This window comes from Anabrus simplex, chromosome 7 (genome assembly GCF_040414725.1).
Source record: "Anabrus simplex isolate iqAnaSimp1 chromosome 7, ASM4041472v1, whole genome shotgun sequence".
In the NCBI taxonomy this organism is placed as follows: domain Eukaryota; kingdom Metazoa; phylum Arthropoda; class Insecta; order Orthoptera; family Tettigoniidae; genus Anabrus; species Anabrus simplex.
This window is the reverse complement of record NC_090271.1, coordinates 274,129,529-274,151,712: the sequence shown is the minus strand read 5'-3', so window position 1 is coordinate 274,151,712 and position 22,184 is coordinate 274,129,529.

Sequence of the window (22,184 nt, the reverse complement as noted above, 5' to 3'; positions counted from 1 at the left end):
AGTAAAAGTATTTATTGTGTGGCATAATAATAATAATAATAATAATAATAATAATAATAATAATAATAATAATAATAATAATAATAATAATACAGACGAACAGCCATCAAACTCTGACTCATTTTGAGCACATTCTGTACGCAAATATTACAATTATTATTATTATTATTATTATTATTATTATTATTATTATTATTATTATTATTATTATTATTATTATTATTATTATTATTATTACGGAGTTTTCCGTGGTAGGTAGAGGTGAAAGAAGGTGCGGGTGTGAATAGGTCTCCAGCTACGAAAACAAAATTCATTTAAAATTTAACAAGGTTATATTTTCTTTTTAAAAACAAAGAAATAACAAGCATGACAGGTACAAAGTAGCAAATCAAAAAGGGTAGTTACAATATTTACAGGAATTGGGCTTCGCGCCCTGATTTTACACTGCTTGGGCAATCAGCTCAGTTTTACCCCAAACACGAGTTTTAACAGAGGGGCAGAAAACCCCATTCATACCTAGGAGCCCTTGCTCCAAATTACACAGAAAAGCCTCCACGAGGCATACAACACTCAATTTTCAAAAGAGCCACTCGCTCTCAAAATTTAAGCCTCTCCCAGGCCACACCAAACTCCACCTTCAAGTTGTCCTCACTGGACATAGACACAGGGGTAAAATACCCAACCTACTGAGGTCTATTAAATAAAAATGGGCAATTACATGACCTCTAAAATAACAATTTGAGAGGAGGCGATCTCGCACTCCTAATACACTTGTTTTTAAAAACCTAATCTGGCTCTAGGCCACTAATGCAAGGGCTAATCCCATACTACCGAGGTGACTTTAGAAAAGAGCAATTTGTTTTACATTAACGAAGAATAGGTTGAGAAAATAAGTTCACCTCAAGACAATGTGAGTGGGAGCTCGAGAGGGTTAGCACTCTCTATCCCAATATGCAGCTTAAAAGAGAATAGAAGAAAAGATCGTTACATTTTAGGAAAAGGTTACATGGAGGAACGCTTCGCACCCGCCCCGAGAGTTAAACTGCTGAGCTAGCAAAGAAAGAATTTATTACTCGGCCATTACCTTATTGATGACCGCTGCCGAGGAAAGAGGCGCTTCCCGCCTCCTGCTATGTACTTTATACACTGAAAGATGGAACAGAAGTGGCCCGGAGACCCTAAAATCAGCAGTTTAAATACTCTCGCAGAAGGTTCTAGGCGTTAGGGGAATGAAAACACCCTCCCGCGATGATTTTATTGGTAGATCAATAAACCCCCTACACAATACTAAGAAGAAACACATAATTGGTGGAAAATTAATTCAAGAAATTCGGGATAGGCTAGATTTAAAACAAGGGGAAAGAAGGGGTTAATATTGCCAACTTAACCAATGACTGAAAGAAATTTAGCAAAGAACAAACATTTGAAATAAAAATTTCTCCAACAAAATAGTTCTTTGACTCCGCACTAGGTTGCACTATTGTTGATCTTCAGTAGTGTCCTCTAGAAGAGAAAGTTCACACTTCTTACTTCAAGTGAAACAAAACCACATCAAAAATGACACAGTTCAAAAACTCAAAATTTTCCACGTGGTGACATCTTCTGAGAAAGTAGAGAATTAATAGCGTAGATCAAGTTCAGACTTCCTCCAGCAGAGGAGTTTCAACTGGCGCACATTTTAAATTAGCGGAGTGGAGGTGTACCGCCCGGTACAATTATTATTATTATTATTATTATTATTATTATTATTATTATTATTATTATTATTATAGTAATAATAATATCTTCAATTTCAACTTTCCTAGATACGTTTCTTACATGCTCGCATACAGACAGATCCTCAGAAGTGTAAGAATTAATTACGGCACGTACAGCGCATCCCTAAAATACACAAAAGATCTCTATGAACTTATGAATAATGCTTCTTTATGTTGTAAGCTGGAGTGAAAGGGATATTTCGTATTACTTTTGGAGTCAGGAATAAATCATTATTGAGATCTAGTATCATTTAATTTATCATATCATCATTACGAATTAGATAATGTCTGTTTTCCTCTCAGTGATGACGTCATCGACGATTCTCAACAATACTTGACATTTCACTGTACAACAGCCGAACAGCCATCAAACTCAGGCACATTTTGAACACATTCTGTACGCAAACATGGCTACAGATACTCGAAGCGAGACGTGCCAAGTAGGTCTATTACCAATAGTTCCATCCGGCTCCATGGCTAAATGATTAGCATGCTGGCCTTTGGTCACAGGGGTCCCGGGTTCGATTCCCAGCAGGGTCGGGAATTTTAACCATCATTGTTTAATTTCGCTGGCACGGAGGCTGTGTGTATGTGTCGTCTTCATCATCATTTCATCCTTATCACGAAGCGCAGGTCGCGTACGGGTGTCGGTTCAAAAGACATTCATCTGGCAAGCCGAAGTTGGCCTCGGACACTCCCGGAACTAAAAGCCATACGTCTTTTCATTTCATTGTCAATAGTTCCAGTATAACTTTCGAATGTGATTAACTCATAAACGATCGAAAATAGGAATTACATTGGAAGGGACGTTTTGTGTTGTTTTGTTGATACCCAGGCGGTGAGGGGATGGGGGTGAGTTTACCATCCACGTCCCTATTACTTCTCACAAATAAATATCACCTCTGTGGTGAATTTAGGGCTCTGGCCCACTATTACATACAATACCTAATTATAGCCCAAGAATTAAATAAAATAAAAGCAGTAATGCAACACTCTTCTGACACTAATAGTAATGTTCGGAACATTTATCATCATAAGAAAAAGAACAACACTGAAACTAATCCTAAAATTTATTTATCCCTATTATGTCCCACTTGATATATTTTTCACACGATTTTTATAATTAACAGGAGATCCAAATCAAAGTTTTCCCCCTTACAGGGGATCGGGACTAATTTGTCACGGAATAGTGACTCATAAGTAATTTCCGCCAATATCTGTACTCTTTCGAATGTCCGGTTGTGGCAGTTATTCTTAAGGCGACAAGCCTATAGGGTCTGACATCGTGGTTAGCCGGTTCGAACCCCATTGACTGAAAAAAAATTCACCATCAGAATGTTGGCTAACAGGGTAGAACATGTGCTGGTATACAAATTCTGAATACTGGCTTAAAGACCTGCGCCGTTGGTACGGACGAACTTACATTGAAATCTTTCGAGCGGCTCTTTCACGAATTATCATAATCAATTGCATCGTCAACCTTCGTCGCGAGACGTCGTCCTAAGAAGAAGAAGAAGAAGATTTTGTGCCAAAAGCTTGGATTCAGTTCCAAATCTCTCTGCAGTGTTCATATATAGTAAGGGCATACGACGCTGTTGATAGTGATTCGTTCGTTGGTCGGCGACGTTAAACAACCCCTTGGTGCCAGTCGACAGAGACAGGGTTTCACCCTCTCCCATCCCATTATCGTATATATCACGTCATTCATCTCATCTCATTAATTCCTCTGATGAGGCTGACGCCAGGAAGGACGTCCGGTCGTAAAAACTCGCTACGAAGATTCATCTCAATTCATACCCGAGTCCGTAGGGAAACGGGACAGGATTTGGGCATACACTTGTTCTTTTTCGAACCGGCAGTTTGGGTTTTCGAGGACTAGGCAGTCTTCCCATTCCTTTCTCTATTCCATTCACGGAACCGGCTACAGTAAGTGTTAAGAAGAATGGATAATGTAGGTATTTTACCTGTTAAAATAAATCACAAATATCTCCATAATGAGAGATGTATCGCGAAGTTTCTCACTCCAAAGTTTTGTCAATCCTAATCTCAAAGAATTAACACTAGTACACAGGTTATTGGTGGCGCTGATTATTGCATTTCTTGCCTCTAATCAGAGGGAGAATCAGGACTAAGTAGCTCAGGTGGTAGGACACTGGCCTTTTGAGCTCAAATTAGCCTATTCGATCCTGACTTAGTCCAGTGGTATTTGGCGGTGGTAAAATACGTGAGTCTCGTATTTGGATAGATTTACCGGCACCTAAAAGAACTCCTGCGGGACAAAATTCCGGCACCTCGGGGTCTGTGAAACCGTAAAAGTAGTCAGAGAGACGTAAAACAAGTAGCATTATTAATTCAGAAGGAAAATGAAAGAGTTTCGAACCTTGGAAGAATTAGGATCCGGTGCCAGCAAATGAAAGGGAAGGGATGCAACGAATAGGAAATGAAAAGCTCCCTGGGCCTCGCGAACCTAATACCGCCGAGGTCAGAAGAGAGCAAGAGTTGGCCAAGGGAGGTCAGATGGTGACAGTGAAAGGGAGTAGTCTGTCATAAGTGTGTGGAAGCAATGCTAGACACAGCTAGAATCCCATAGTCGCCCACCCTAGCTACCGTGTTGGGAGCCTTTGGTGCTACGTCCTTTGGTCACCCAGTACGATGTCCGTCTATATGGCTAAACAAGTTAGAAATATGGTACTTGGTCCAAATAGGTTCGTATTCGATTCCCGACAGTGTTGCGGAGTTTAATCATTAATTAATTATTCTAATTCAGGGACTTTAAGAGTGCATGTGCCGTTTTTATAATTCACTATAGGTAGGGCCCCTCTACATAGTCACAATGAAAATCAATCATTATTTATTTGCATTTAGGTCAGTCGCCCAGGTGCCAGATTCCGTATATGTTGTTTTCCTAGTCTTTTCTGAAACGATTGTAGAGAAATTGGAAATTTATTGAACATATTGTGATATTTCCTACTTTTAAAAACACCACTCAAATTTATTCGTCTACCAATGCCATTCCACGCCATCTCTCCACTGACAGCTCGGAACATACTAGTTAGTCGAGCAGCTCGTCTCCTTTCTCCCAAGTCTTCCAGCCCAATCTTTGCAACATTTTCACAACGCTACTCTTTAGTCGGAATTCACCGAGAAGACCTACTTTTCTTTGGATTTTTCCAGTTCTCGAATCAAGTAACCCTGTTGACGCATGTCATCCGTGGGGAGTCATGTCGAAAGACCTGCATCAGGTCTATCCGGAGACCATACGGTGCTACGGATGTATTATAACGTATCCAATCCTTGGAGGATTATACAACTTATCAGACCTTCAATCCAACTACATAGGCCCTACACGAAATTTCTCATTGTGATATCCCAAGCTACTTATTATCGGCACACTTTATCTTGGTGCATTTACACCCTAGTGCTGAATCGGTCGACCTCGGCAATCTTCGAGATTCGTACTGGCAACCTTTGAAACATAAACTATGAATCGCTTAAGCATCGTTGTGTGACATCTGACGTACACTTTACGTACAAGTACTGTTGTTGCTTACACAGCAAAGCCAAACTATAGAATTCATGCTAGAAACAAGATTACCGGGCGAGTTGGCCGTGCACGTAGAGGCGCGCGGCTGTGAGCTTGCATCCGGGAGATCGTGGGTTCGAGCCCCACTGTCAGCAGCCCTGAAAATGGTTTTCCGTGGTTTCCCATTTTCACACCAGGCAAATGCTGGGGCTGTACCTTAATTAAGGCCACGGCCGCTTCCTTCCAACTCCTAGGCCTTTCCTATCCCATCGTCGCCATAAGACCTATCTGTGTCGGTGCGACGTAAAGCAAGTAGCAAAAAAAAAAAAAAAAAAAGAAACAAGATTCGCATCGAGAAACGTTATTGGCTTAAGATAATAACGGTTTAGAAACTTCATATCGATCGATCATATTCTCGACTCAATTCATATTTATTTTTCATTCAGTTGGCACCACTATCGGAACTGGGACAGTTCCCTCCTTACTCCTCACCCCCGTACACAAATGCACCAAGATAAAGTGTGCCGATAATACTTGAAACAATAAATCTATTGGTTTAAGATTTTGAGATCAAAAATCGCTTTTCTGCTACGACACCTTGACAGCTAGCCCCCATGGCCATCTTAAAAACTCTGAATGCTTTGAAAATATTTTTATGCCACTTCCTTTATGAAGTGAATTATGGTGCATGTATGTTATAATGACGTTCAATGACCACTCATCATATTTTAGCTTTCCGTTGTGTGCACGGTACTAATAAATTATAGTTCTAGTGATAAAACTAATGGCAGAATGGCACGCACGTCAGGCCCAAATCATGCGAAAATACGCTTCGTCTCACATTTTCTATGACGTCAAAAGCCTCACAACAGCAGCTGTCAAATTATCTTTTAATCTTATATTAATATATTTTTACAGTGTTTTTTCTTGACATATGTGACATTTAACACATTTATTCCATAAGTGCGACATGTTTTTTTTTTAAATATTTACTTCCGACTGTCCTCTCATAGAGGATTTTAATTCACGCACCTTACAAACGTATGGCAAGGTCCAGTAGCTCGATTCTGGGTCACATCAATTTCAGAATAGTTATCTGAATGTAATTTCCTACGGGTTTATTCAATAAATACTTTGCAAAATTTCACTAAATTATACTTTGTCGGAGATGGCCTTCTGTCCTCAACTTCGCAGGTTTCATCCTGGCTCACTCCGATGGTATTTGAAGGTGCCCAAATACGTCAGCCTCGTGTCGGTAAATTTAGTGGCACAAAAGAGGACACCTGCGGGACTAAATTTCGGCATCTCGGCGTCTCCGAAAAACTTAAAAGTAGTTAGTGGGACGTAAAGCCAATAACTTTATTATTATTTATCCTTTGTATAGGTCTATCGTGTAAAGATGGTTTGCCTAACTTTCATCCCATTGTAGAAGGAACTTTAATCCTCGACTGTCTGTGGAAATGATTTCGCTCAGCGTCATGAGACAACTGTGGTAGTATTGGTTAGTGTGATTAGCTTCCATCCCCCGGAGGCCCCGGTTCGATTCCCGGCTCTGCCACGAAATTTGAAACGTGGTACTAGGGCTGCAACGGGGTCCACTCCGCCTTGGGATGTCAACTAAGAAGAGGGGTTTCGATTCCCACCGCAGCAATCCTCGAAGTGGTTTTCCGTGGTTTCGCACTTCTCATCCAGGTAAATGCCGGGATGGTACCAAACTTAAGGCCACGGCCCATTCCTTCCTTCTTCCCTGTCTATCCCTTCCAATATTCCCCTTCCCCCCTTCAGGCCCTCTGTTCAGCATAGCAGGTGAGGCCGCCTGGGCGAGGAACTGTTCCTCCGTTCCAGTTGTATTCATCCGACCCAAAAGTCTCACGCTCCAGGACACTGCCCTTAAGGCGGTATAGGTGAGATCCCTCGCTGAGTCCGAGGGAAGAAACCAACCCTGGAGTGGTAAACTGATTAAGAAAGAAGTCATGAGACAAAATAATAATAATAATAATAATAATAATAATAATAATAATCGTATGGCCTCAGCATTAGCGAGCGCAGTTATTTTGATCGGACGCCATCTAGATTGTCTGCATGTTAGATTCAACGTTCCATTTTACTCCCCAGATGGCAAAGGAAATTTACTCATTTGGTTGTGGATGGCTGGGTTTTAATTAATTTTGTTTGGTAAACATCAAATGTATTACTAGATATCTTTCACATACTGACACTATTCGACATGGTGTGTCGAAAGGACCTTCTTCGGCCCTTCAAGCATGTGACTACCTCTGCCATGTTTGAAGCCGCGATCTTGTTATGCAAAGGCCGGCACTCTACCACTGATCCACAGAGTAAACTGGGAGACGAAATATATAAAATTCCTAGTGATTTGACGTAGCACAAACACATCGAATGTTTTCGGTGACGCAAGGTTGAGAAACATAAGGTCAAATGAAGGACTGTCATATGAGAGGCAAGAGGTAGCGGTTTTGCATGTGGTGGAGGTAGTGATGATAATTGTTTTAAGAGGATGTATAACTGGGCAAAATTTCCCCCCTTAACACTTATCAGAAGAGATCCAATCCTTCCAAGAATAAATATATAGCAAAATAAAAAGAAAGCTTGGCAGTTGGCCTCTCAAGCCTAATACCGTCGGAGTCGACCGGGGAAGATGAGATATGAATGGTGAAAACGAAGAAGGAGGCACAATTAACTGAAATAAATAAATCTACCTTAGCGAACCTGTGATGACCACTCTACCCACCCTTCCAAGATCAGAGCCCCTACATCTTTTAGTCGCTTTTGGAACAGTCAAAAGATACAGTCCCCCACCAACAAGGAGAGGCAGAGGCCGTAGGAATGTATGTCATGACGCTGTCCACGTGACACTCCAATATCTACTGGTTATCTGCCTGGGTAGCAGTCGTATCGGTAGAGCAAGGATCTGAAATAGGGACGCTTCTGAGATATTGGACTAAAATTGGGCAAACAAGAACAAAAGTGAGAATTTTATACCAGTCGACATTTCAAAATTTGGGGTACATGTGACACTTATTTTTAGATTTAAAAGGTTCTGTGGAGATATGTAACATCACACCTGTGCGTTCTATGATCTGGGTAACTTATGGCTACTGTTCCTTATGATTTGCTTTTTCAAAATTAACTCTAAGGTACCTGTACCAAACAAGGCCCACCTAACGTGTAGCGGCTTGTTATTCCTCTTCTAAGGGATACGATGTTTCTGAAAAAGCAGTAAAATATACTCCCGTTTTTTGTGACATAAAATGCAAGCATTTACAGTTGTCCAACTTAAATAGTATAACCGCAACAAAATAAATTAGTAACTAATACCAATGGACCTTGCAAAGAACACCTGATCCAAATAAGGCCCATAATTGACCCCCCCATAAGGCCCACCCCTAAAGTTAAGAAATGAAGTTATATTCTGTGTTCTTATTATTGACTACGTGTTACTGACAAAAGGGTAAAATAGTCTAGCCTTAATAATAATTGAATAAACATCCAAAATTCTGCAATTTCAAACTTCTACGTAAATTTAAAAAAATAGCTCTTGGTTAAAGTTATATAGTGCCTTTTATGAAAAAATGTATTGGTTTATTTATTTTAGAACGTTCCAAAAATTTTATTACAGTGCATCCGTAGAATGTATAAGAATAAAGAAAATTACTATAACATAAAATACATTTTTCCTACTTTCTGAAATGAACTGATTTTACTTCATGAACACAAGTCAATTGTTCATTTATCGTGCACGGGCCACATGAAATGTGAATTTTGTCCTTTCCTGGTGTTCCCACACATTCGTCATGAACATATTTTTTGCAGTGTTCAGTCTCATGACAGATACTCTGTCCTCACAACAGATGTAGTAAAACCAGCTTACTAATTTCTGATTCTCCCCATTCCTGGACGGACTACGCTCTCCTTTATGGGTGTTACGTGCAGACTTACGAAGTTTTCCCTCGTACTGAGCTTTCTTCAAACCTTTGTCGTTTATAGAAATGGTCAACATTTTGTCGGAACTAGTGTATTTGCTTGACGCTCTTAGAGATTTTGTCATCAAACAATGCCTTTGTGACAACTTGAGCCTTGAAATCAAGGCCATTTTTCTGGGAGTGTGAATTTTCCTCTTAAATGAAGGCGTTTCCAAAATACCTTGGAAAAATGATTCCAGTTCTTTCTTATCATTATCATTACGATTTAAATAATTCGCACTGTCATGAACTGACAATATGTTCACTCACGCTTGAGGTGTCAGTAGGACGTATTCCTTTTTTTTTTTATGCAGCTGACGGTTCTTGATTCCAGGAATTGTCCGGCTGAGGTTCAGTTCGCACGGCCTCTGGTGGAACAGGCTGTTGCGTACGATGCAACGGAGCGAAGGCACTTTATAGAATGATGTTTGGGTCAAACGGATAAATACCTATTGCATGGAAACCAGAGATAACATTTACTGGGGACGTTGATTTCGGCCACACTTGACTGAATATCTTGCCGAACACTCGCGTGTATATTTGCTCTATTTTTCATCTGCTTTCCTATTTTTTGGACCAAAGAGCTGAACTTCGTCATCCCAGTATGATTCAAATGGTCTGTCCACAGTTCGGAGCTGGTGAGTGGAATTGCTGGGCCAGAGTCAGATGTCATGTTCATCAGCATCATCACAAATAATAATGATAAGAAGAAGAAGAAGAAGAAGAAGAAGAATGGCGTTATGCTACACTAACTACTTTCACGGCTTTTAGATACGCTGGCATGCCGGAATTTAGTCCTACATGAGTACTTTTTCGTGCCAGTAAATCTACCGACACGAGGCTGACGTATTTGAGCACTTTCAAATAGCACCGAACTGAGCCATGATCGAACCTGCCAAGTTTGGGTCAGAAGGCCAGCGCCTCAACTTTCTGAGCCACTCAGACTGGCAGCATCGCAAATATCTGGATTTAAACGTGATGACGCTCTATCAAAAATCAACAGCACTTTGCCTGCAGGCTTGTATTTTGCAAAATGACACAATCACTTTTTAAAGGTTGCAGTGTCATCGAACCCTTATCCGTGATTTCCACAATTCTGGTTACAGAATAATAGGACGTATTGTGCCCTATAATGCCCTATTCGCTATCAAGCAAATGCTGAGAACCGACCAAGTACATTATAGTGGATAAACATACTCACCAAATGGTAAGTAAACTTTGGCACATAGTTTACCTGACTCGTAAATCCTCTTCTTCAGCACAGCATAGCTCGATCGGAGATAGGGAAATTGGGTGAAAATGGGTCAGCGTAACAACAGAAAAATGAAGAGGAATTGTACGTTCAGGTTATAACCTAATAGAAGCTAAAATAAGAAATATGTGAGCTGCAGGTTCGCTTAAATAACACTATATGTTACAAAATGAGAGTCTCTTATCTTGTCTTGTTTATAAATTAATAAGCAAATTTTACACAAATTTTATTTTTTTACAGTTAGTGATGATAAAAATAAATCTTCGATCGACGTGGCAGAACCCTAGCATCGCAATCCTTAGATGCCGCAGCAACCAGAGAAAGGCTAACCTCCAACAAATAAAACCAATAATGAATTTATGAATAGCTAAATCGCATACACAAATAACATAAAAGTTTATCCCTACTAATGTTATGCCACATGACTTAAGGTTAGCACACGCACATAAAACTAAGACATGCAATACAACTATCTACCATGTAAGATTCGAGCTCGGGACTACGGAAAGTCCTGCAACAACCCTCCTTATAATACAATTGGAAACACATTATTTACAATGCGCAGACAGATCATGACACGTATTAACGTTACAGGCAGTCGTGTATAAATTTTACTTTCCAAACAGCAGTGAGACTCAGGTCAAAGATCTCTTCATTTTGCCATAGACATTATTGTTCCAGCAGGCGTGTAGAGAATTCCCCAGCGGTGATCTCAAAACGCTTTGCTTTTCTTTTTTTGCAACACAAGGTGCCTGGCCGAACCGAGGGGCCATGATAAGACAGCCGTAAATTACAAGCGGCTGACAGCTGGTAAGCAAACCTCTAGCGAACTATCATTCGTACAATACTAGCCCATTAAAATTACAAATTGCCATGTCATCTTATTAATACAATTCACATGTAAGTACCACATGTCTACTCATTCTATACAGTGCAAAACCCAGCACTCTAATCTGTTCACAATTCAAGCTCACTGGAGCATTTATTAATATACTCCCTCGTACACTTTACCTGCACAAATAACTATAATTTCTCAGCTTATGCCGGCATTCATCGTGCTAATTAGGGCTTTATCCATTGTTTCTGGGCTTATCAAATATCTCATTTCTTACTTTTTTCTGCATAAATTCATGACCAACTCCATTTCGTGCCAGATTCCAAGTGCATTAAAGAAATATAGAATATCTTATAGTATTCCGTCTGACAAGAAACCACTAATATCTACACATGCCTCATGCATCTAGCTAGGCCCTAAGAATCTTGGTCTGCCTATAAAAATCTGAGACTGCGTAAGTCTTTGGTAGATGAAATTATACGACCCTTATTTCCCTGACTGAAGACATTACGTACAACAAATTATGATACCAATGGAAACAAAATGTGAAACATAGCATGCAAAAATTTAAACTATCATACACGCGTGACTCCTGGGCATAAATCTATGTACAAGTGCCCGAGGGCACATTTATTATTTACATACTGGCCTTAGGCGTAAATCCGTTATTAAAATCCTGTCATTAGCCTATCTCTGCTTCATGCTGAGAAATTGGATTTGATCTGACCTGCATCTGTGATTACATTTGACTAGTTCCTCTGTGGACCTGATATATAGCACACCATGCTAACGTTGTTGACGGACGACAGCAGTCGGGGGTTCGTGACTGGTGACATCATGAGCGTGTGAGTTCAGCTCGATACTCGTGATGGTGAGTTGATCGCCGCCTCCTCGTTGTTTATGGTGCCTCTACAGAATGTGAAGCGCGCTGCAATCGGGTCCTTGATCGTGCCTCTCTGCGGTGAAGGATGTCCCGTTGTTCCGTTCGTACTACTGCCCTAGCGTGATGAACTGGCAGTATCAGGAAAAACCATGTTATTATGTGTTCTTATTTCGATGCCTAGGTTTCCCTCTTGCCTCCTGATTTAATCCCTTAAATACCTTGACTCTCCTTTAATTCAATATTTATGAAACGGACACACAATTCTCAGTAGAAATGGAACTTACACTTGACCGAAATTAATCTGAAGGAACTGAAGTAATATTGTCTTTCCGAGCATACACTAGCTTGTAACACTAAATGAGAAAACGTTAGCATCAACTCTGTACAACTCTGCGTGGAGTAATTACTAGCAAAGAAAGGTTTCCAAAGAAAATCAATCGAATCAGTTTGCTGTACAAAGTTCCTATTTATATCTCACAAAGTTATTACTTATATGTCACTAGGACAATGCTGTCTCTAATTGCGATACGTGGAGACAAAGGCTATCTTCTCTTCGTTGAGTTGCCGTCGGACATGAAGATATCTCAGTCAGCGATGCACACAGAGAATGCTCCTTCGCGTCCTCGCGGGCTGTATATAGAGCTTATTCACGCGTGCGAGATCATCCTGTGTGACCCACTCGAAAGCGTGCGCGCGGAGATGGAAATTCTCTCACGGTACTTGAGATAATTATTCATTAATTCATTGAGATTATTAATACCGTCATGTTGCCTATCAAAATTTGCAGAAAAATATGCTCATTCCAACTATTATTTCCAAATCTCTCTATTACTCTTGTGGGCAGAAATATCCAATAAGTTTTGTTTCCCTCCTAGCTGAACTTCCCCGCGGTTTCTCATGAAGTGCTAGCGTTCGACGCTATAAGCTAAGTGATTCGTTTGGGCTCATAAATTTTAATGTTCATGCTGGGCATTTCATCTCACTACTGACGCTCAGCTCTCATGAAAAGCGAGCAATGTTACGTAGTATTGCACAATAAAATGCAATCTAATGTCCTTTCTTTGTGGTCTCGTCTGCATATCATAATTATCAGCGTATCATCGTTCTTTGACCATGAACGAAACGGTTCAGTATGTCCGGCTCCATGGCTAAATGGTTAGCGTGCTGATCTTTGGCCACAGGGGTCCCCGGTTGGATTTCCGGCAGGGATAGGAATTTTAACCACACTTGGTTAATTTCGCCTGGCACGGAGGCTGGGTGAATGTGTCGTCTTCATCACCATTTCATCCTCATCACGACGCGCAGGTCGCCTACGGGTGTCAAATCGAAAGACCTGCACCTGGCGAGCCGAACATATTCTCGGACACTCCCGGCACTAAAAGCCATACGCCATTTCATTTCACAGGAGGTATCACCTGGCCATTGGCCTAGCCTATCCCACCACCAAAACGTTCGTTGAAAAGCGCTTTTACTGTTATATCGGGGTTAGAAACATCAATATATTGTTTAATGCGTGAAAAGGCTATATATGCCTAATAAGCCCCTCCCGGTCCTTATTTGGGGCACTGGTTTGGGCCTTATGGGGCGCCACCAACTTGGTGTGTAGTTGCTACACATATGCTGTTGGTGAATACTAAATGGAAACGTATTCCAGCAACTAAACCCACTGTCTTAAAGAACATAATTTACTCTGGTGCTAGACATATTTACAAGAGCACCACCTAACTGAAAACGTGATTTATGAAGTATATAAACATACCTTGCAAATAGGAACAGCGCTGGTTTTTGTTGAGGGTTGTTACAAAACTGCCGAGGAGGTGACCGGTGCACGACGTTTATTGGAAGTAATTCTTGCTCTGCCCACTAAGCGTCAGGAGCTAATGGAATCGCGAGAAAATTTCGTTGTACTTCCATTTATGACGCCAGGGTGATGGGGTGGGTCTTGTATGGAACCGGGCCTTATTCGGTACAGATACCTTAGAATAAAAAATGATCCAGATAAACCAGTTTTAACATAAATAACATGAAACTATGCACACACGTGAACCTATATGTTGTCCATAATTCTTAGATATCATTTTTAAAATAGCTGAAAACTTTCAACATACGCAATGAAATTAACGGAAGTGTTTTTAAAACTTAAGCTCTTCGTTGATAAAAATATAATACTGAAAACTATTCTTCGACTTTCCTAAGCTTAAAAAATGAGTTTCAAAAAGTAAGAAAGAAACAAATAACAAAAAATTGTGTTCCTGGAGTAATTGAGAAAAAATAAGAACAATATGAAGATAAATTTGGAATCCAAGAGTACAAACTGGGGCAAATATTCGTTTATAAGAAGAGCAGTTACGGATTGGAATAATATACCAAGGTAGATGATCAGTTAATTTCCTAATTCTTTGCTGTCATTTAAGAAAAGAGATAAGCCTCCGTGGCTCAGGCGGCAGCGCACCGGCCTCTCACCGCTGCATACCTTGATTCAAACCCCGGTCACTCCATGCGAGATTTGTGCTGGACAAAGCGGAGGCGGGATAGGGTTTTCTCGGTACTCCGGTTTTCCCTATCATCTTTAATTCCAGCAACACTCTCCACTATCATTTAATTTCATCTGTCAGTCATTAATCATTGCATCATTGCCCCAGAGGAGTCCGACAGGCGTCAGCAGCCGGCACAATTCATATCCTCGCCGCAAGTTGGGGGCTTCATTTATCCCATCCCTGACCCGGTCATTGACTGGAAAACAGGTTGTAGGTTTTCATTCATAAGAAAAAACTAGGTAAACAACAGATAGGAAATCTGCCACCTGGGCGTCTGTACTAAATGCAGACCAGTTGTGATTGATTGAAGACTAATATTTACAAAATGAGCATAATTCTGAAACTAATTACTCGATTTAAATTAATTTAAAAAATCTTTTTTTTTTTTTGCTTGTTGCTTTACGTCGCACCGACACAGATAGGTCTTATGACGACGATGGGACAGGAAAGAGCTAGGAGTAGGAAGGAAGCGGCCGTGGCCTTAATTAAGGTACAGCCCCAGCATTTGCCTGGTGTGAAAATGGGAAACCACGGAAAACCATTTTCAGGGTTGCCGACAGTGGGATTCGAACCTAAAAATCTATTAACGGAAACGATGTTAACTTTCTCACCAAATATAGTTGAAATCAGGGTAATATTACAAATGTATCAAATCCAGTAGTGTCCTGCCTAAGTAAAATATAAAGTCTGTTTAGCACATATCTTAGTTTGGTGTTACTCATAGGGAAACCACCTAATATAATATGATGTCGGACTGGTAACACTCACTTAGAACATAATTTGAAGATCCCATTTACAACAGTTTAAACATTTGATATCATAAATTTGTGAGTTGTATAACCATTTATATTTATATTTATATTTATATTTATATTTATATTTATATTTATATTTATATTTATATTTATTTTTATATTTATATTTATATTTATTACACAGTGAATTATGACGTCCGTGTTGCCTCATAATTGAGTATAATATGAATTACCTCTCTAAACATCTAATGAGGTACACATTTGAAAGGAGTAAATTATTCTTGAACCATTCATTTCAAGGAAACTTACAAATGTAGCCGATGTTTTCCGTTGAAATGATATTTCTACTGTAATGTGGTCAACAATTTAATTTTCAACTCTGTAATTAACTCCCGTGATCCTCTCATTGCATAGTGCAATGAAAGTGGCACCACTCCACTCTTCAAATTGTGAAATTCATTCGCTGATATCGCTGCTCAATGTAGAGCGATCCACTTCAGTATTACTCATAAAATACTGCTGGTACAATTAAATAGTACTGATTGCTTTGTAGAGGAGCGTGGTGGGTGGAAGGTACAGTCACCGATTCATTTTCCTACCTATGCTTGCGAGATTTTAAATTGAAAGTAGCAGCTCTGTGGTTCACACTCTATGTTAAATGGACGTTACATGTTATCAGAAGTCACAATTTAAAACGTGCTTGGTTTTTAAAATTAGTTTGACATCGGGACGGGCATCGTTGAAGATACTCTCTGCTGGTACCAAAGAAATTCACAAAGCCGTCAGTTCCATAGTGGAGCGAAGTTTAGTTCATTTGACTGCTGAGGTGAATAATAATAATAATACGTTATACTGCGGCGTTAGCTACGTGGTAGGGCCATGTAACTACAGGCATGCCTTCATTACATGCTATGTTCCAGCCCCAATTTCGGCGATCCTGAAATTTATTTATTTATTTATTTATTTATTTATTTATTTATTTATTTATTTATTTATTCGTACGACAGAGCACGAACTGCAATGACAGATACTGCGAAAATATATTCTTTACATCACCGAGCAAGTTGGTAGTACGGTTTGGGTCGTGTAGTTGTGAGTTTGCATTGGGAAGATAGTGGATTCAAATCCCAGCCCTCCCATTTTCACATCAGGCATATGCCGGTGATGTATCATAATTAAGTTACGTTTGCTACCATTCCTTTACTATCACTTGCGTCGCCAAAAAACATTCGATGTATTTGTGCGACGTTAAACCTCTGGCAAAAAAGAAAAAAATGTGGTCGTTAGTGGCCCTAACGATGATGAAGAAGGAGAAGAAAATAATAATAATTGTAATAATAGTAACTAGCAGTTTCCCGCTGGCTCCGTCCGCAATGTACAAAGTATGGTGTTGTTCGTTACTATCCTCACGGATGTATTTGCAAAGTTTTGAGTGATCCGCTGTGGTAATAGAATGTAATATTATGTCAACGAAATACTTGAAAATACATCACACAAAGAAATTGAATTAAACGTTCCTTGGAACAACACTACGCGCCGAACTGTTAAAAAGTCCTTCAAAGATCTTCGTCATGGAGACAAATGTATTCATAACTTTTCTCAGAATCTACCAATGTAAATAGTTATTACTCAAAAGAAAGCGCATGATCCACTGAGTGTTGTTCGACCAAAACTAACTGCGTACCTGAATTAGAACGAAAGAAATGATTGCTTCAATGAGAAAAAAGTTGAAGAAATGAGATGTCAAATTGAATGTGCACTCATAACTTTTCTCAGAATCAACCAATTTGAATAGTTAAGAGCTGAAATTAAAGAGTTTGATCCACTGAGTGTTCGTAGGCCAAATTGAAGTCCGTAGCTCAATCAGAACCAAATATATTATTGCTTCAAAGAGACAAAAAATTGAAAAAGTCAAATAATTTGAGGAAGGCGGTAATTAAGTGATTTATAGTACCTGATGACAAATCTGTGCATGAATACTTTTCAGTTTAAAATGGCCGGACTGACTGACTTTAGTTTTCATAAATTATTTTAATATATAGATAAACCATACATTAGGTATATAGATTAGAACATTTTGCAGAGTGCTTCAATGTAATAACCAACTGAATATAAATATTTTTATTCCTAAAACAAATACAGTCAATAACTACAAGTTAAACTGCAGCTGTTGAAGTTCGTTGAACTATTAACATATTTTGTTATAAATTAAGCATATTTTTATCAGTGGAGAGTGCAACAAGTGGTTTTGGGAATTCTACAATACAGAAAGAGGCGATTTCTTAAATGATTTTCCCTAACGTTTTAAATTATATTATGTTGAAGTTCACTATCTATACTAATATTTTAAAAAGAGAAATGTTATTTGTTTTTGCTTATTTGTTCGTTTGTTTGTATAGGAGGATAATCCTAGGAACCACCCAACCGATTTCAGTTAATATTTCAGCATTAACCTGCGTTTACACCGGTGTTACCAGCTTATGTTATCAACATATTTGTTGGTAGTATTTCGGAAATTACACCTGTTAATTTGTTACCATCTCATGTTAGCAACCCCGTGTTGCCGACATAAATGTTGTTACCCACAAGAAATCGGTAAAGATCAAAGAATGTTAGCAACATTTGTTAGAAACACATTTTAAGCTGCGTTTACCCCGAGTATTATTGGGAATTCTACAATACAGAAAGAGGCCATTTCTTAAATGATTTTCCCTAACGTTTTAAATTATATTATGTTGAAGAAGTTCACTATCTATACTAATATTTTAAAAAGAGAAATGTTATTTGTTTTTGTTGCTAATATCGAAAATAAAAGTCACCCTTTTATGTCTGTCCCGAATGTTCGTTGTCTACATTTGTTACTAACACTTTTTGGTAACAGCATGTTATAAATACTTGATGAAAACATTCGATATAAACTTACAAAGATTTTTAATCTGCTGTGTAATTTTCCTTGCCTTCTTTATATGAACCTTAAAGGTACTGGACACAAAAGAGGGAGATAAAATAACTATATTTGTCTGACTGTATATACAGCTGACCACAAGCATCCAGAATAGCTACAATAATATTACAATTTTTCATACAAATATGATATAACAATACATTGCTGGGAAGAGTTGTTGAATGTTAACATAACAATAAAATCTATGGATTCTGATATGTCCTGGCATTTGCCTCGTAAGGAGTTTTAATTTTTCATTGGGATATTCCTATATAACGTTATCGAAGATATCAGGTTACTTTTGAGATTTGGTCGGGTCTAGATTGAAATTCACTCTGGGAAGTACAATTAAGCACAGAGTGACTAGCTTCCTCCCTCAGTATGATCACTTTGCGTCTAGGGTCTTATTTTTCTTCTATTTCTGTTGCCTTATCCCCGCAGAAGGTTTGAGACATCATGGATTAATATTTCCTACATTAAGTTTTCCCAAAGTCAGATACTAGTAACCATAGAACTCAAGATAGAAGGGAAATGTGGAGGTGGAAATTATCCTGGACACGAACCTCCGGCAAAAATACGTCATTTCTGAGTATGTGATCGATATAGGCTGTAAAGGGTAACTAAATACGAGGGTCGAGTCATAACTTATGACAACTATTTTCTCTCGCGAACAGGAGACAACACGGAAAATCTAAGACATGCAGTTGGAAATATATGGCATGCATAGAGCCTGAAGACAAATTCTGACTTCAGGAGATTCTCGTAGGACAGTGACAGAACACAGGCCATTGGTAAACATTGTTTTATTATGGTATAGACAGCAAATACACAAGACTACGTACAAAGGACAGGCCTCCACCGGTTACAGACCTTCGAGATAATCACCCAAGGTTTCCACTGTGCGTTGCCAGCGGTACATCTTTGTCCTTGGGTACTGGACGGCCAGGGCGAGGCAATCGGAGGTTGATACTCTACCCCGTTTGAAAGTCTCCACCCATCTCGCCACTGTTCTATAGGGCATGGCATGCACACCTAATGCTTCCCACAGCCCTGCATGGCATTACCGTGCATTTAATATACGATCGTTGCTCCTGCTTGTTGACTTCCATTTTGTGACGCTCTCACTCACACACTGCACTTGGGGGCATGCTTAGACCCACACTGCTGTTTACATACATCATACACCGTGGCATGATACTCAAGTACACACCATACGTTTCCAAATGCATATCATAGATTTTCCGTGTTATATCCTGTTCGCGATAATAAGAAAAATAGTTGCCATGACTTATGACTCGACCTACGTATTTGCTTTAAATGGGATAGCATCCTTGTCATGTTGTACCGTCACGTGAAGTGTAATAATTATTAGAAGCTGTGGAACTATTTCGAAAACTCTCAGAGTAGTTTAAAGAAATTGATTTTGGAAACGGACGACGAGACTAACCGCAGGCTGCAAAATTTGAGACAGCTCAAATGATCGAAACTGGATCGTTCAACAATACATTTGCTTTTACGTTCTGAAAGGAAAAATCTCATGTTCTTTTATTTCAAAGCTGATTCAGCAGACTAAATCCATTGATCGATATTATACGTCAAGGATACTTATTCTGAAAGTTCTACCTGCTGCTAACGATACCATATTCCAGAGACGAGCTCCTTATCTTCAATCCTAGGTAGTAAAAAGCAATTACTTTAATGAGCAAATATTCCTTATTCGTTCACTTACCCTGTTCTACTGAAATAGCCACCTTCATTAAATAAAGCCACAGAAGCGAAAGAGGAAATCGGACGGGAGATTGGGTCATCGAAGATTGCTGATGTAGACACTAAGTTGAACCAATCTTGCGAAAATTGACTTCGTTTGAAACTTTCTCAGTTCTTTTATAATTCGTGTAGTATAAGGTACAATGAAATAAAATAAGTCGCTTGCTGTGATGGCAAGATTTCTACGGAAAAACTACAACCTTGAACACATTTTACGTTTATATAACAGTACACCAATAGGAAGTAAACGTTGATTACCGAACGAGTTGGCCGTACGGTTATGGGCGCGAAGCTGTCAGCTTGCATTCAGGAGATACTGGGTTCGAACCCCACTGTCGGCAGCCCTGAAGATTTTTTTTGTGTCCCATTTTCACAACAGGCACGTGCTGGAGCTGTAACTTAATTAAACCACGGCCAATTCCTTCTCAATCCGAAAGTCAATAAACAAGATAAATACAAAGAGAGTGTGTATATAAAATCATCTGTAAAAACTGTGAATTACATTGGGCAATTGGAAAGGGATATGACATCAGTTTTCAAGAAGCAGGGGCTGAGTGGCTCAGATGGATGAGGCGCTGGTCTTCTGACCCCAACTTGGCAGGTTCGATCCTGGCTCAGTCCGGTGGAATTTGAAGGTGCGCAAATACGCGAGCCTCGTGTCAGTAGGTGTACTGGCACGTAAAAGAACTCCCGCGGGACTAAAAATTACGACAGCTTTGGGTCTCTGAAAAGCACAAAAGTAGTTAGTGGTACGTAAAGTACTGTAAATAACATTATTATTTTTTTTCAAGAATACCTGGTGACACTTCGGCTACATAAGCATGAAAAATCAGCAGTTGCTACACATATTCTTGTCACAGGACATGAATTTATCAAATGTTCAAAATTCTCTCACAATTTTACATACAAATCCAAAATGGATAAAATTAAATATTTTAGAAAGTCTAGACATTTTTAGACATCAATTAATAGATCCTAGCTCTTTCCTATCCCTTCGTAACCATATCTATGAGTGTTCGGTGCGAAATAAAAGAAAATGATTGCAGTAACATATTCCATACATTGCTTTTGAGTATTCGATGTGTCAGCAGTAGCCTACTTAACTATAGCTCATTCCATGTTAAGAAAACAGTATTGCTCATGACAACATGGCTGCGATATCGAATTGTTCTGCTCAACACCATCATGGAAAAACGGCGGTACATAAATTTGTGAAATTCAGTATTTAAGTTCAAGGCAAAAAGCGGAAAAACTAAGCTACAACTCATTTTTAAGAACTAAACGGGACGGGGATTTACAGGGGCTATTTTTGGTTTGTACAGTATCAGAGGTAAACTACGCTACACAAAAATCTTCAGCATTAGGGTATAAGGCAAATTGGGGATAAAATAAACAAATAAGTTACATTTAATGCGCTCGAGGGGTGAGGGATGCATTTAATTGCATTTAATATATTTCTCCAGGCAATAAAAGCTAGAAAACCGACGCAACAAATAAATACTGTAGATGACTCTACAAAGGATCACAGTATTAATTTTAAAGAAAGAAATAACACGCATAGGCTTATCCCATAGCTCTCACTCAACACAAGACAATTATGCACTGATTTAAATCCTAAAAACACACACGCTACAAGTATATGTAGGCCTACACTAAATGACTTCACTACAGAAATGAACTTCCGGCGGTTCATAGAGTGAGAGTCTACAGGATGCTTGTACCAGAGCAGCACAGAAGAAGGAAAATGAAGGAAGGCAACGAAGCGATGGCTGTTCCTGCCATTGTGCTTCCTCCCTACAAATGTGTTTAAGAAAAATAAAATGTTATGTAGTTATTTTAATAACTCACGGGCAAAAATGTCTCATCCTTTTTATCTAACTTTCTTAATACATTAAAAATTACAGTATAATATCCCTTAATCACGAGGAATTATGGGTGTCTCATAGGG